Source organism: Leucoraja erinacea, unplaced genomic scaffold, assembly GCF_028641065.1.
Source record: "Leucoraja erinacea ecotype New England unplaced genomic scaffold, Leri_hhj_1 Leri_226S, whole genome shotgun sequence".
Classification (NCBI taxonomy): Eukaryota; Metazoa; Chordata; class Chondrichthyes; order Rajiformes; family Rajidae; genus Leucoraja; species Leucoraja erinaceus.
Window position 1 is genome coordinate 164602 of NW_026576127.1, and position 17454 is coordinate 182055.

The 17454-nt window shown below is 50.2% G+C and overlaps 1 long non-coding RNA gene across 2 annotated transcripts in view; it reads left to right on the plus strand.

Moving 5' to 3' along the window:
- LOC129716395 (uncharacterized) overlaps positions 1-17454 on the plus strand; it is a 106787-nt gene that overhangs the window by 78772 nt on the left and 10561 nt on the right. Inside the window, exon 3 of one of the 2 annotated variants that reach the window (XR_008726629.1) lies at positions 6484-6561. The exons of the other annotated variant lie outside the window; for it this stretch is intronic. This is a non-coding gene — a long non-coding RNA (uncharacterized LOC129716395). The remainder of the gene's footprint in view (positions 1-6483; positions 6562-17454) is intronic. 2 annotated transcript variants of the gene reach the window in all.

Genomic DNA, 17454 nt, shown 5'->3' on the forward strand with positions numbered 1-17454 from the left:
TTCGAGCCAGCACCGCCATTCAATGCGATCATGGCTGATCATCCCCAATCAGTACCCCGTTCCACCCTTCTCCCCATATCCCCCTGACTCCGCTATCTTTAAGAGCCCTATCTAGCTCTCTCTTGAAAGTATCCAGAGAACCGGCCTCCACCGCCCTCTGAGGCAGAGAATTCCACAGACTCACCACTCTCTGAGAAAAAGTGTTTCCTCGTCTCCGTTCTAAATGGGTTCTGTGACCCCCCTTCTTCTTAAGGGGTTGGACAGGCTAGATGCAAGAAGATTGTTGCCGATGTTGGGGAAGTCCAGAACAAGGGGTCACAGTTTTAGGATAAGGGGGAAGTCTTTTAGGACCAAGATAAGAAAAAAAAAATTCACACAGAAAGTGGTGAATCTGTGGAACTCTCTGCCACAGAAAGTAGTTGAGGCCACAGTTCATTGGCTATGTTTAAGAGGAAGTTAGATGTGGCCCTTGTAGCTAATGGGATCAGGGGGTATGGAGAGAAGGCAGGTACAGGATACTGAGTTGGATGATCAGCCATGATCATATTGCATGGCGGTGCAGGCTCGCAGGACCGAATGGTCTAATCCTGCACCTATTTACTATGTTCCTAAAAGGCTTACCCTTTATTCTTAATCCTTACTATCCCACTAGTGGAAACATCCTCTCCACATCCACTCTATCCAGGCCTTTCACTATTCGGTAAGTTTCAATGAGATGCCCGCTCATCCTTCTAAACTCCAGCGATTACAGGCCCAGTGCTGTCCAGCCCACAATGCACCACAGTGACAGTATCCCGGGCAGGCCAATACATTCAGGCCTACGATGGGGTGAGTGATTTTGGAATTTGACGAGTTTTGATCAGAAAAGATATAAGCTGATGAGGTTCATCTGCATCCGTGTCTCGAGTGTAAACACATTTTATAATGTTAACATAAATAGAGTCAAATGAAGGGGAAATACATGTTTGTTTTGGTTTAATACCTCTGTATGTGTCGTATAATAATAGCCTACTGTTCTATATAAAAGATAACACCTTTAACAATCTCGCTGAGAGGTTTGTGTCATAGAATGATACAGCGTGGAAACAGGCCCTTCAGTCCAACATGTCCGCTCCGACCACTGTGGTGCTGGGACCCCAGTTGTTTACACTATATATTGACGATTTAGATGAGGGAATTAAATGCGACATCTCCAAGTTTGCGGATGACACAAAGCTCTGTGGCAGTGTGAGCTGCGAGGAGGATGCTATGGGGATGCAGGGTGACTTGGACAGGTTGGGTGAGTGGGCGGATGCATGGCAGATGCAGTATAATGTGGATAAATGTGAGGTTATCCACTTTGGTGCAAAGAACAGGAAGGCAGATTATTTTCTGAATGGTAGATTTTCAGATTAGGGAAAGGGGAGGTGCAACGAGGCCTGGGTGTGCTTGTACGTCACTGAAAGTAGGCATGCAGGTACAGTAGGCAGTGAAAAAAACTAATGGTAGTTAGCCTTCATTGCGAGAGGATTTGAGTTTCGGAGCAAGGAGGTCCTACTGCAGTTGTACAGGGCCCTGGTGAGACCACACCTGGAGTATTGTGTGCATATTTGATCTCCTAATTTGAGAAAGGACATTTATGTTATTGAGGGAATGCAGCATAGGTTCATCAGGTTAATTCCCAGGATGGCGGGACTGACCTATGATGAAAGAATGCGAGGTTTGAACAGCGAGGAGGATGCTATGAGTCTGCAGGGTGACTTGGATAGGTTTGCGAGGGGGAGGGGGGGGGGGGGGGGGGGGGGGGGGGGGGTTAGAGTTTGAAGGCCATCGAGCTGAGTTTCCAGGAATCAGAGTTCAGAGAACAGAGAGAGGGTTTTTGGCGTCAGATCTGAACTCACTCTTGCTGTCAAAATCCCTTTTCACAGTAATCACATTTTCAAAAGCCTTTAGTGGCTAAAAATAGTGTCGCAGACCTCGAGATAGAAAACAGGCTCCCATTTAAAAGGGAAGCAAACAGCTTTGATTCAACAACAGTCCGCCTATACAAATGGACTCTGGGCGTTTTGGGTTCGGTTCGAGTTTCAGGCTTTGGAATTGTGAAGATGTTGCCGGCCCCACATGCCAAGAAACATGTTGCAGCCAAATGATCTGTGAATCCTGGGTAGACAAAAAATGCTGGAGGAACTCAGCGGGTGAGGCAGCATCTATGGAGCGAAGGAATAGGTGATGTTTCGGGTCGAGACCCTTCTTCAGACTGATGTGGGGGGGGGGGGGGGGGCGGGAAGAAGAAAGGGAGAGGCGGAGACAGTGGGCTGTGGGGGAGCTGGGAAGGGGAGGGGAAGGAGGGAGAAAGCAGGGACTACCTGAAATTGGAGAAGTCAATGTTCATACCGCTGGGGTGTAAACTGCCCAAGCGAAATACGAGGTGCTGGTCCTCCAATTTGTGGTGGGACTCACTCTGGCCGTGGAGGAGGCCCAGGACAGAAAGGTCGGATTCGGAATGGGAAGGGGAGTTGAAGTTTTGAGCCACCGGGAGATCAGGTTGGTTATTGTGAACCGAGCGGAGGTGTTGGGCGAAGCGATCGCCAAGCCTGCGTTTGGTCTCACCGAATCATCTGGAATTTTTTGAGGATGTAACAAGTAGAATGGATAAGGGAGAGCCAGTGGATGTGGTGAATCCTGGGGATATTTGTGGACTTTAAAAGTCACAAACGCTAGTATCTATTTTAGCCTCTTCTGGACTACGTACAAATACTGCCTTCAAAGGCGTGTACGCGTATAGAAGATGGACACAAAACCACAGGAGGAACTCAGCGGGACAGGCAGCATTTCTGGAGAGAAGGAGTGGGCGAAGTTTCAGTTCGAGACCCTTCTTCAGGGGAGAGGGAGATACATAGATAAGGATGTGTAAGGTGTGAAAATGGGATAAAAGGGGATGGAGATCAAGGAAAATGTAGAACAGATCATTGTTGTGTGAAGAAGGTAACAACAAAGCAAACAGAGATAAAATCTGAAGAAGAGTTTCGGCCCGAAACGTCGCCTATTTCCTTCGCTCCATAGATGCTGCTGCACCCGCTGAGTTTCTCCAGCATTTTTGTCTACCTTAGAGATAAAATGTAGTCGGAGACAGCAAGACTGGTCGGAGAACTGGGAAGGGGGATGGGATGGAGAGAGAGGGAAAGCAAGGGTTACTTGAAGTTAGGGATGTTCATACCGCTGGGGTGTATTAGACAGGATATGGTGTTAGGGAAACTGTTGGGATTGAAGGCAGATATATCCCCAGGGTCTGATGGTCTTCCCATTGTATTCGAGGAGGTGGCCCTAGAAATCGTGGATGCATTGGTGATCATTTTCCAGTTCTCTTGAATCTGGATCAGTTCCTGTGGACTGCAGGACAGCCAATGTAACTCCACTTTTTAAGAGAAGGAGGTAGAGAGAAAACGGGGAATTATAGACCAGTTAGTCTTCAAGGGGAATATGCTTGAATGGATTATAGAGGGAGTACAGAGAAGGTTCACCAGACTGATTCCTGGGATGTCAGGACTTTCATATGAAGAAAGACTGGATAGACTCGGCTTGTACTCGCTAGAATTTAGGAGATTAAGGGGGGGATCTTATAGAAACTTACAAAATTCTTAAGGGGTTAGATAGGCTAGATGCAGGAAGATTATTCCAGATGTTGGGGAAGTCCAGGACAAGGGGTCACAGCTTAAGGATAAGGGGGAAATCGTTTAAGACCGAGATGAGAAAAACATTTTTCACACAGAGAGTGGTGAATCTCTGGAACACGCTGCCACAGAGGCTATATTTAAGAGGGAGTTAGATGTGGCCCATGTGGCTAAGGGGATCAGGGGGTATGGAGAGAAGGCAGGTACGGGATACTGAGTTGGATGATCAGCCATGATCATATTGAATGGCGGTGCAGGCTCGAGGGGCCCAATGGCCTCTACTCCTGCACCTAATTTTTATGTTCTATGTATCTATGTATTATTAAAGATGTTATAGCAGTGCATTTGGAAAGCAGTGACCGGATCGGTCAAAGTCAGCATGGATTTATGAAGGGGAAATCGTGCTTGACTAATCTTCTGGAATGTTTTGAGGATATAACAAGTAGAATGGATAAGGGAGAGCCAGTGGATGTGGTGTATCTGGACTTTCAAAAGGCCTTTGACAGGGTCCCACACAAGAGATTAGTGTGCAAAACTGGAGCACATGGTATTGGGGGTAGGGTATTGACCTGGATAGAGAACTGGTTGGCAGACAGGAGGCAAAGAGTAGGAATTAACTGGTCCTTTTCACAATGGCAGGCAGTGACTAGTGGGGAGCCGCAAGGCTCGGTGCTGAGACCCCAGTTATTTACAATATATATTAACGATTTAGACGAGGGAATTAAATGTGACTTCTCAAGTTTGCGGATGACACAAAGCTGGGCGGCAGTGTGAGCTGCGAGGAGGATGCTAGGAGGCTGCAGGGTGACTTGGATCGGTTGGGTGAGTGGGCGGATGCATGGCAGATGCAGTATAATGTGGATAAATGTGATGTAATCCACTGGTGGCAAGAACAGGAAGGCAGATTATTATCTGAATGGTGTCAGATTGAGAGAAGGGGAGGGGCATCGAGACCTGGGTGTGCTTGTACATCAGTCACTGAAAGTAAGCATGCAGGTACAGCAGGCAGTGAGGAAAGCTAATGGCATGTTGGCCTTCATTGCAAGAGGATTTGAGTTTAGGAGCAAGGAGGTCCTACTGCACCTGGGGTATTTATTGTGTTCCATTTTGGTCTCCTAATTTGAGGAAGGACTATTGCTGTTCATGCAGTGCAGTGTAGGTTCACCAGGTTAATTCCCGGAATGGCGGGACTGACATAGAAACATAGAAACATAGAAATTAGGTGCAGAAGTAGGCCATTTGGCCCTTCGAGCCTGCACCGCCATTCAATATGATCATGGCTGATCATCCAACTCAGTATCCCGTACCTGCCTTCTCTCCATACCCCCTGATCCCCTTAGCCACAAGGGCCACATCTAACTCCCTCTTAAATATAGCAACATATAGCTGACATATGATGAAAGAATGGGGCGACTGGGCTTGAATTCACTGGAATTTACAAGGATGTTCCCGATGTTGGGGGAGTCCAGAACCAGGGGTCACAGTTTAAGAATAAGGGGTAGACCATTAGGGACCGAGATGAGGAAAAACTTTTTCACACAGAAGGCAGTGGAGGCCAATTACTGGATGTTTTCAAGAGAGAGTTAGATATAGCTTTTAGGACTAACGGAATCGGGGATATGGGGAGAAGGCAGGAACGGGGTACTGATTTTAAATGATCAGCCATGATAATATTGAATGGTAGTGCTGGCTACTCCGGCACCTATTTTTGATGTTTCTATGTAAGCTGCCCAAGCAAAATATGAGGTTCTGTTCCTCCAATTTGCACTGGGCTTCACTTTGAGTAGGCCTTATTATTACCTAAGATCTGTTGTAAACCAACCAGTTTCTTCATTCTCCTTGTGACCGCGTGGGTTTTCTCCAGGTGCTCCGGTTTCCTCCCACACTCCAAAGACGTGCAGGTTTGAAGGTTAATTGGCTTCAGTAAAAACTATAAATTGTCACTAGTTTGAGTTCGGGTTAGGTAATTGTCACGTGTACCGAGCAAGGTACAGTGAAAAGCTTTTGTTGCCCGCTATCCAGTCCGCGGAAATACGATACACGGCGGAAAAAGGACCTTCGGACCGCAGCGCCCACGCCGATCAGCGATCCCCCTACACACCAGCCGTCTCCTACACACTAGGATCCATTTTGCAATCTTTAAGGGCCTGTCCCACGAGCATGCGACTCCATGCGGCAAGCGCTACCTAACGTGGTCGCTTGAGCCGTACGGCCTCGCGGGGCCGGTCCCACATCGATCGCCGGAGCCGTATGGAGTTGTGTGCGAGGCTGGTCACAACATCTCGCGGGGCTCCGAAAAACATGTTAAAAAATTCCTCGCGGCAATGGCCTGCAGCCGCCTTGACGCCGTACGTCACGCGCGAACTTCCCGCGGACTTCGCTCGCACTTCATGTCACTCACTCGACCTCCGCGCGGCCCCCGCTTCTGTTTAGGTCGCGCTTGCCGCAAGGAGTCGCGCTTGCCGCAAGGAGTCGCATGCTCGTGGGACCGGCCCTTTATCCAATCATCCTGCCAACCTGCACGTCTTTGGAGAGTGGGGGCAGGGGTAAACCGGAGCACCCGGAGGAAACCCACACAAGGGGAAAAACGTGCAGACTCCGTACAGACAGTAGTCGGAATCGAACATGGGGTTGTGAGGCAGCGACTCTACCGCTGCACCACCGTGCTTCCCCAGAGCTGAGATTCGAATACCATTTCTCCTTGCGTGGGGAGAATTGAATTGTTTTGGTTTTGCCTTGACTTTTTCAGTCATAATTCTCAGATCAACTTTTCTCACGGACCAGGCCTTCATTCCACCCCTCTCTCTCTCTCTCTCTGTCTCTGTCTCTACAGGATTGTGTGATTAAGTGCCAGCCTCCTGCTTGGCAGTGCCTCTGCTTAACATCACTCAAGACGACAGACCGACTGACGGTGAGTGCTTTTGATGCAGCCTTGCTGCAGATTAATTAGTTGCCGTCCCCCACCCTGCAACAGGCCGTGCCTGTCCCCTTGCCTTTGAGATAGCAGAGTCAGGGGATATCGGGAACAGGCAGGAACGGGGTACTGATTGTGGAGGATCAGCCATGATCACAGTGAATGGCGGTGCTGGCTCGAAGGCCCGTATGGCCTAACCCTGCGCCTATTGTCTATTGTCTTAGCTAGAACATACGATACGATAGAAATTTATTTATCCCAGGAGGGAAAGTGATCTGCCAACAGTCATAAAAACACAACGAGATACATGAAACATGAAACATAGAGGCAGGAAACATGTTCCCGATGTTGGGGGAGTCCACAACCTGGGGCCACACGCACAATTTAAGAATAAGGGGTAAGCCATTTAGAACGGATGCGAGGAAACACTTTTTCTCACAGAGAGGGGTGAGTCTGTGGTATTCTCTGCCTCAGAGGGCGGTGGAGGCCTGTTCTCTGGATGCTTTCAAGAGAGAGCTAGATAGGGCTCTTAAAGATAGCGGAGTCGGGGGATATGGGGAGAAGGCAGGAACGGGGTACTGATTGGGGATGATCAACCATGATCACATTGAATGGCGGTGCTGGCTCGAAGGGCCGAATGGCCTACTCCTGCACCTATTGTCTATTGTTTCTATAAGATTAGCGCAAACGGGGGGGGTCAAGGAAAGATCGTTCATGTCGCGGCCTTGTTTCCACCAATATATCCACCACCACCCACAAGAAGCAACAAGACAGACACCATTGTACGCAGATGCATTCAGCTCTGGCTGAACAACTTGTGATCTTGTGTGTGGACTCGATAAGAAGAAGAGTGTAAACGGGTGCTTGATGGTCAGAAGCAGGGTTCCGACCTGAAACGTCACCTATCCTTTTCCTCCAGAGATGCTGCCCGACCCGCTGAGTTACTCCAGCACTCTGTGAAACGTCACCTATCCATGTTCTCCACAGATGCTGCCCGACCCGCTGAGTTACTCCAGCACTCTGTGAAACGTCACCTATCCATGTTCTCCACAGATGCTGCCTGACCCGCTGAGTTACTCCAGCACTCTGTGTAGAAACATAGACAATAGGTGCAGGAGTAGAGGCCATTAGGTCCTTCGAGCCTGCACCGCCATTCAATATGATCATGGCTGATCATCCAACTCTAAATCCTGTACCTGCCTTCTCTCTATACCCCCTGATCCCTTTAGCCACAAGGGCCACATCTAACTCCCTCTTAAATATAGCCAATGAACTGGCCTCAACTACCTTCTGTGGCAGGGAATTCCACAGATTCACCACTTTCTGTATGAAAAATGTTTTTCTCATCTTGGTCCTAAAAGACTTCCCCTTTATCCTTAAGCTGTGACCCCTTGTTCTGGACTTCCCCAACATCGGGAACAATCTTCCTGCATCTAGCCTGTCCAACCCCTTAAGAATTTTATAAGTTTCTATAAGATCCCCTCTCAATCTCCTAAATTCTAGAGAGTATAAACCAAGTCTGTCTAGTCTTTCTTCATAAGACAGTCCTGACATCCCAGAAATCAGTCTGGTGAACCTTCTCTGCACTCCCTCTATGGCAATAATGTCCTTCCTCAGATTTGGAGACCCAAACTGTACGCAATACTCCAGGTGTGGTCTCACCAAGACCCTGTACAACTGCAGTAGAACCTCCTAAAAGACTTCCCTCTTATCCTTAAGCTGTGACCCCTTATTCTGGACTTCCCCAACACCGGGAACAATCTTCCTGCATCTAGCCTGTCCAACCCCTTAAGAATTTTGTACGTTTCTATATCCCCCCTCAATGTCTCTGCTTGATGGCCAGGACAGGACTTGGTGGGCCGAAGGGCCTGTTTCCGCGCTGCAGGACTCTATAACATGGCCACTCACCCCCAACATCGGGGACCTGGTCTGGGTCCTGTGCGTACAAGGGAGACAATGGTCCTTTCTGTTGGTGTCGGGTTGGAGAGACAACAGCATTCGAGTGTGGATTGGTGGCGGGATGGCAGAACACTCAGACCACCGATACAATGGGACAATTCATCACGGGCACTGATGGGCTGACCTGCTGATTACGCTTTGTCTGACTTTCTGTCAGGCTAAGGGGGCTGCCGATCGAAATATGCACAAAAAGCAGGAGTCACTCAGCGGGCCAGGCAGCATCTCTGGAGAGAAGGAATGGGTGACATTTTTGGGTCGAGATCCTTCTTCAGATGCTGTCTGAACTGCTAAGTTAATCCAGCTTTTTGTGTCTATCTTGGGTTTAAACCAGCATCTGCAGTTCACTTGCCAAACTAAATAGTTTAGTTTATTGTCACGTGTACCGAGGTACAGTGAAAAGCTTTTGTTGCGTGCTAACCAGTCAGCGGGAAGCCTGTACATGGTGTCGATCCAGCCATTCACAGTGTATAGGTACATGATAAAGGAATAGCTTGTCAGAGTCAGGGGTTATGGGGAGAAGGCAGGAGAATGGGGTTAGGAGGGAGAGATAGATCAGCCATGATTGAATGGCGGAGTAGACTTGATGGGTCGAATGGCCTAATTCTGCTCCTATCACTTACGATCTTATGACCTTTTAGTAAAAGTTAAAGCCAGTAAAGTCTGATCAAAGATAGTACGAGGGTCCCCAATGAGGTAGAGAGTAGTTCAGCTCTGCTCTCTGGTTGTGGTAGGATGGTTCAGTTGCCTGAACAGCTGGGAAGAAACTGTCCCTGAATCTGCGTTTTCACACTTCCTCTCTGCCTGTGAAGGAGTTTAGCAGCTGATGGTCTGAGGTGAAGTACAACAGGGGCGGCACGGTGGCTCAGCGGTAGAGTTGCCGCTTCACAGCGCCACATACCGGGGGGCACGGTAGAGGCTTTGCAGGTTCACTCAGATCCACCCCCCTCCCCTCTCTTGTCCCATTGTTCATAAGATCATAAGTTGACAGGACCAGCATCAGGCCGTTCGGCCCATCAAGTCTACCCCGCCATTCAATCATGGCTGATCTATCTCTCCCTCCTAACCCCATTCTCCTGCCTTCTCCACAGATGCTGCCTGACCCGCTGAGACCCGTACTAATAACCCCTGACACCCGTACTAATCAAGAATCTATCTCCCTACGCCTTAAAAATATCCATTTTACATTGTCTGAAATTGAGATATTTACGTAACAGACTTTTAGGTGGCTCAGCGGTAGAGTTGCTGCCTCACAGCGCCAGAGACCCGGGTTCGATCCTGACAGCGGCTGCTCTCTGTACAGAGTTTATACATTCTCCCCGTGACTTGCGTGGGTTTTCTCCGGGTGCTCCGGTTTCCTCCCACACGCTGGTCGGCCAATTGTCTTCAGTAAGAATTGTAAATTGTCCCTAGTGTGTGTAGGATAGTGTTAGTGTGTGGAATGGGAAATGAGAGCTATAAACAGCCACGGATAGAACAAATGAAAGGAAGATTGGCACAAAAGTAAGGATGAGAAAGGAAACTGGCCGTGGTTCGCTGTGGGTTAGTTAGGTGGACACGAGTTACAGGCAACAATAATATACCAGGACGACTGTGGAACTGGTACAAGAGGGAGAGGTTTGGAGAGAGAGAGAGGGGGTGCAAGGGTTACTTAAAGTTAGATAAATCAATATTCATACCGCTGGGTTGTAAGCTGCCCAAGCGAAATATGAGATCTCATTGAAACATATAACATATGGGATCTCATTGAGACATATAAGATTGTTAAGGGCTTGGACACGCTAGAGGCAGGAAACATGTTCCCGATGTTGGGGGAGTCCAGAACCAGGGGCCACACAGTTTAAGAATAAGGGGTAAGCCATTTAGAACGGAGACGAGGAAACGCTTTTTCTCACAGAGAGTTGTGAGTCTGTGGAATTCTCTGGAGGCAGGTTCTCTGGATGCTTTTAAGAGAGAGCTAGATAGGGCTCTTAAAAATAGCAGAGTCAGGGGATATGGGAGGAGGCAGGAACGGGCTGCTGATTGGGGATGATCACATTGAATGGCGGTGCCGGCTCGAAGGGCCGAATGGCCTACTCCTGCACCTATTGTCTGTTGTCTGTTGTCTATTGAGAGACTCTTCCTCCAATTTTCATTTGGCCTCACTCTGACAGTGGAGGAGGACCAGGTGAGTGTGGGACTGGGAGGGGGAATTTGCCATCCGGGAGATGGCGTTGGACAAGGCGGGTTCCTCAGGTCTACATGCGACACCACTCTCCACATTGCAGAATTGTTCAACTGAGCTCACCACAAGGGACAACACCGCTACCTGTTGGCCAAGCCTTAGTACTGCACGACTGAGATTCTGCAGCGACTTCCAGTCAAGGCTATGGCATGGAGAAGCCAGGAGCTGTTGGGAAGGGGCCAGGCATTCTAACTCCCCTTCCCATTCCCACACCGACCTGCGCAGGAAGGAACTGCAGATGCTGGTTTACACCGAAGATAGAAACATAGAAATTAGGTGCAGGAGTAGAGGCCATTCGGCCCTTCGAGCCTGCACCGCCATTCAATATGATCATGGCTGATCATCCAACTCAGTATCCCGTACCTGCCTTCTCTCCATACCCCCTGATCCCCTTAGCCACAAGGGCCACATCTAACTCCCTCTTAAATATAGCCAATGAACTGTGTGGCCTCAACTACCCTCTGTGGCAGAGAGTTCCAGAGATTCACCACTCTCTGTGTGAAAAAAGTTCTTCTCATCTCGGTTTTAAAGGATTACCCCCTCATCCTTAAGCTGTGACCCCTTGTCCTGGACTTCCCCAACATCGGGAACAATCTTCCTGCATCTAGCCTGTCCAACCCCTTAAGAATTTTGTAAGTTTCTATAAGATCCCCTCTCAATCTCCTAAATTCTAGCGAGTATAAACCAAGTCTATCCAGTCTTTCCTCATAAGACAGTCCTGACATCCCAGGAATCAGTCTGGTGAACCTTCTCTGCACTCCCTCTATGGCAATAATGTCCTTCCTCAGATTTGGAGACCAAAACTGTACGCAATACTCCAGGTGTGGTCTCACCAAGACCCTGTACAACTGCAGTAGAACCTCCCTGCTCCTATATTCAAATCCTTTTGCAATGAAAGCTAACATACCATTCGCTTTCTTTACTGCCTGCTGCACCTGCATGCCTACCTTCAATGACTGGTGTACCATGACACCCAGGTCTCGCTGCATCTCCCCCTTTCCCAATCGGCCACCATTTAGATAATAGTCTGCTTTCCCGTTTTTGCCACCAAAATGGATAACCTCACATTTATCCACATTATACTGCAGATAGACACAAAGTATGGGGAGAAGGCAAGAACGGGGATGATCAGCCATGATCACATTGAATGGCGGTGCTGGCTCGAAGGGCCGAATGGCCTACTCCTGCACCTATTGTCTATTGTCTATTGTTTATAAAGTGCTGGAGTAACTCAGCGTGTCAGACAGTATCTCTGGATCGAAGGAATCGGTGACGTTTTTGGTCCAGACCTGAAGACTCGAAACATCTCCCATTCCTTCTCTCCAGAGATGCTGCCTGTCCCGCTGAGTTACTCCAGCATTTTGTGTCTCCCCACACCAAACCTTATATCATCCACTGCCAGAGTAAGACCACACGCTAACTGGCAGCATTTATCCCAGGAAGGCTTGTGTACAAAAACAGGGGTATAATGCTGAGGCTCTACAAGGCGCTGGTCAGGCCACACTTGGAATATTGGGAGCAATTTTGGGCCCCATATCTGAGGAAGGATGTGCTGGCTCTGGAGAGGGTCCAGAGGAGGTTTACAGGAATGAGTGGGTTAGCACATGATGAGCGTTTGTCGGCACTGGGCCTGGGCTCGCTGGAGTTTAGAAGAATGAGGGGGGGGGGGACCTCATTGAAACGTACAGGCTAATGAAATGCTTGGGTAGAGTGGATGTGGAGAGGATGTTTCCACTGATGGGAGAGTCTAGGACCAGAGGTCTTAGCCTCAGAATTGAAGGACGTTCTTTCAGGAAGGAGATGAGGAGGAATTTCTTTAGTCAGAGGGTGGTGAATCTGTGGAATTCTTTGCCACAGACGGCTGTGGAGGCCACAAGTCAGTGGATATTTTGAAGGCAGAGATGGATAGATTCTAGATTAGTGCGGGTGTCAGAGGTTATGGGGAGAAGGCAGGAGAATGGGGTTAGGAGGGAGAGATAGATCAGCCATGATTGATTGGCACAGTAGACTTGGAAGGGCCGAACGGCCTACTTCTACTATCACATGGGCGTATGAGGAATTGGAGGTGGACCCGGGTTCGATCCTGACTATGGTGCAGTTTGGACCAGGTTTGTACGTTCTCCCCGTGACATAGATACATAGATAGATAGACAATAGGTGCAGGATTAGGCCATTCAGCCCTTCGAGCCTGCACCGCCATTCAATGTGATCATGGCTGATCATGACCGAGTGGGTTTTCTCCGGGTGCTCCGGTTTCCTCCCGCAGTCGAAGGACGTGCGTGTTTGTAGGTTAATTGGCTTCGGTAAAATTGTAGATTGTCCCTATTGTGTAGGATAGTCTTGGTGTACGGGGTGATCGCTGGTCGGCACAGACATGGTGGGCCGAAGGGCCTGTTTCCACAATGCATCTTTAAAGTGTAAATACTACAGCATTTCACATTCCGCTTGGGGAGCTTGCACCCCCTTTCTTTCCTCCCCCCCCCCCTCCCCTGTGCCCCACCTGGACTAGATCACTACTCCCCCCCCCCCCCCCCCCCCCACCTCCGCCTTCACCTTCATTCCTTCTTCCAGCTTCACAAAACGCAATACTTCAATCCTTTTGTCTTTTCTTCATTGGCCTTTATCCAACAATTGCCTATTAACCTGCCCCCCTTCCCCTGCCCCCCTCACCCCGCCCCCACCCCTCACCTGTATCAAACTATTACCAGTCTTTTACCTGCCCCTCCTCTCTTCCAGCTTTCTTCCCCCTCCTCCTCCCCCCTCCCTGACTTCACCACGATCAGTCTGGGGAAGGGTCCCGACCCAAAGTGTCGCCAGTCCATGTCCTCCAGCGATGTAGAAACAAGGAACTGCAGGCGCTGGTTCACAGTTTTAGAAAAAGTCCAAAGTGCTGGAGTAACTCAGCGGGTCAGGCAGCATCTGTGGAGAACGTGGATAGGTGACGTTTCACAGAGTGCTGGAGTAACTCAGCGGGTCAGGCAGCATCTATGGAGCGAAGGAAATAGGCAACGTTTCGGGCCGAAACCCTTCCGGGTTTCGGCCCGAAACGTTGCCTATTTCCTTCAGGGTTTCGTCCCGAAACGTTGCCTATTTCCTTCGCTCCATAGGTGCTGCCGCACCCGCTGAGTTCCTCCAGCACTTTTGTCCGTTAACCTCCAGGTGCAGGAAGGAACTGCAGGCGCAGGTTTAAACCATAGACAGTCACAGAGTGCTGGAGTAACTCAGCGGGTCAGGCAGCATCTGTGGAGAACGTGGATAGGTGACGTTTCACAGAGTGCTGGAGTAACTCAGCGGGTCAGGCAGCATCTGTGGAGAACAAGGGTAGGTGAGAAGAACTTTTTTCACACAGAGAGTGGTGAATCTCTGGAACTCTCTGCCACAGAGGGTTGTTGAGGCCAGTTCATTGGCTATATTTAAGAGGGAGTTAGATGTGGTCCTTGTGGCTAAGGGGATCAGGGGGTATTGAGAGAAGGCAGGTACGGGATACTGAGTTGGATGATCAGCCATGATCATATTGAATGGCGGTGCAGGCTCGAAGGGCCGAATGGCCTCTACTCCTGCACCTAATTTCTATGTTTCTATGTGACGTTTCACAGAGTGCTGGAGTAACTCAGCGGGTCAGGCAGCATCTGTGGAGAAAAAGAATGGGTGATGTCCCCCATCCCGAAACGTCGCATCTCCGTGTTCTCCAACGTCTCCTGACCCCGTCGACTTACTCCAGCACTTTGTTTTTTGTAAACCAGCATCTGCAGTTCCTCATTTCCATAAGGCCGGGTTGATTGACCGAGTTGGATTTGGGGAGGGGGGAGGGGGGGCGGACTGAGGAGGGTGGTAGGGGGTCAGAGGGTGGATGTTCCTGGTGGGCACTTCACAGGCTGGCGGGGGGGGGGGGGGGGGGGGGGGGAAACGACAAACCAGCCTCTATTTTTACCCGAGACCTAGGTTGGCAGCTCAGCTGGAGAGAGTCATTGCTTTTGGCTCCCGTCCCAGGGACTGCGAGTATTTAGGTGGTAATGTAGCCGAGGCTAAAACTCCCCCCCTCGATATTATTAGTGCGGGAGGGAGGGAGGGAGAGGAAGGGAAGGAGGAGGAGAGAGAAGCAAGCTAGACGACAGCCAAAGTCTGACCGCACCCTTCTCTCTCTCCCTCTCCCTCTCTCTCACTCTCTCTTTCTCTCTCTCCCACACAAGTTGTACAGAGAGGTAACTGCAGGCCGTTGGTCGTTCCGTGGTGGACAGCTTCAGGATTATTTTTGGCCGGCGTATCTGACTTTGTCTTTGATTCCCCGGTTGGCTGGCCGGCCCATTAACCGGCTCGGCTCAGCACGGCATGGCACGGCTCGGCTCGGCACGGCACGGCTCGGCTCGATGGGATCGACCGGTGGTCCCGGAGTTTTCGAGGAGTGGGCGGGGGAGATGTGTGTTTTGGTGACGGTTTTCCTGACGAGTCGGAGGGGCACGGGCCGAGTCTCGGGGTGCTGCCCCCCACCCCCACCTCCACCCCCGTCACATGTCTTCAGGCAGGGTAAGCTCACGGATGTTGTTGGCGGTGGCCGTCCTGAAAGCCCCCCCCCCCCCCCCCCCCCCCCCTTCTTCTCTCTCGTATCCCTGATTTGGCGGGCTTGGGCCCAAAGTGGGGAGGGGGCTTTCCTCGAGGTTGGGGCAGGGAGGTGGGCTGAGGGGAGTGGGGGAGGGGGTGAGAAGAGAACGGGTGCACACACACCACTGACACAGCTGTACACACGCGCACACACACGCAAGCACATGTACACATGCACACAAGTGCACATACACACACTGACACGTGTATACACCCTCACGTACACATATTGACACACGTATGTACACACACACACAGACGTATATATGCACGCACACACATACTCACGCACACATATGTATTCACACTCATACTCGCGCGCACACACACACACACATACATGGACACACACATGTGCACACACACACTCACTCACACACTTACGTAGACACACACATGTATACACACACTCACATACATACACACTCACACGGACCTACAGTGCACAGTCACGTGCGCACACACTCGCACACGCTCTCACTCATACACACACACACACACACACACACACACACATGTCTAAACACACACTCACTCATACACACACACACACACACGCACATGTATAAACACATACACACACACTCTCACCCACACACACTCTCTCTCACACATACACACACACACACACACACACACACACACACACACACACACACTTGCACACGCACACACACACACTCCAATCCCAACAGCCTGCCCCCCATTGCCAGTAAGCTGGTTGCTAGCTGAGCTTGGGTCTTCTGGCTTGAGGGAGGGGGGGGGGGGGAAGTTTTGCGGGTGGATCTGTTGCGTTCCCCTTGCATCCCGCGCTGTGCAAGGTCACATTTACAGTCGGCCCCTGGGGGATACAGAGAGGCTGCAGTGAGGCCCCAGCAACCCGCCCGTGCTGGCACGTGTCCAAAGTCAACACACAGAGCAGTGATGCACTCTAAACCCATGAAGCCTCCGCTTGTGTTGTGCTCCATACTATTCACTAACAGCATGCCCTTGTGCTGGGAGCAAGACTTCACCCGACAGACCTTTCAATGCCGAGAATCGTAAACCTTTCCCTTTTTAAAAGATGGACATTTTGCGGGGCGATCCTATTCCGCAATCCTGTCCCACGTGGCCTGCAGTGTGGCGCAGCGGTAGAGTCGCTGCCTCACAGCGCCGGAGGCCCACGGTTCGATCCCGACCACGGGTGCTGTCTGTACGAACTTTATACGTTCTCCCCGTGACCCGCGTGGGTTTTCTCCGAGATCTTTAGTTTCCTCCCACACTCTAAAGACGTACAGCTTTGTAGGTGGATTGGCTTGGTGTGAATGTAAAAAAAAAAAAATTGTCCCTAGTGTGTGTGTGTGTAGGGTAGTGTTGATGTGTGGGGATCGCTGGCCAGTGCGGAGTCGGTGGGCCGAAGGGCCTGTTTCTGCGCTGTATCTCTAAACTAAACTAAACTAAACTAATGGCAGAAAGAGTGGTGAAGGTGGCATTTGGTACATGATCCAGTTTGAAGCAGGTTCCCGACCTGAAACGTCACCTATCCATGTTCTCCACAGATGCTGCCTGACCCGCTGAGTTACTCCAGCACTCTGTGAAACGTCACCTATCCATGTTCTCCACAGATGCTGCCTGACCCGCTGAGTTACTCCAGCACTCTGTGAAACGTCACCTATCCATGTTCTCCACAGATGCTGCCTGACCCGCTGAGTTATGGTGCAGCAGCATCTATGGAGCTAAGGAAATAGGCAATGTTTCGGGCCGAAACCCTTCTGGAAATAGGCAACGTTTCGGGCCGAAACCCGGAAGGGTTTTGGCCCGAAACGTTGCCTATTTCCTTAGCTCCATAGATGCTGCTACACCCGCTGAGTTACTCCAGCACTCTGTGAAACGTCACCTATCCATGTTCTCCACAGATGCTGCCTGACCCGCTGAGTTACTCCAGCACTCTGTGAAACGTCACCTATCCATGTTCTCCACAGATGCTGCCTGACCCGCAGAGTTACTCCAGCACTCTGTCTTTTCTTGGCACACCAGCACCTGCAGTTAAAATATAGAAACAAAGAACTGCAGATGCAGTTTTTTTCAATGGATTGCAGTTGAGACTTTAGAGGCATCTTTTGAATATTTTG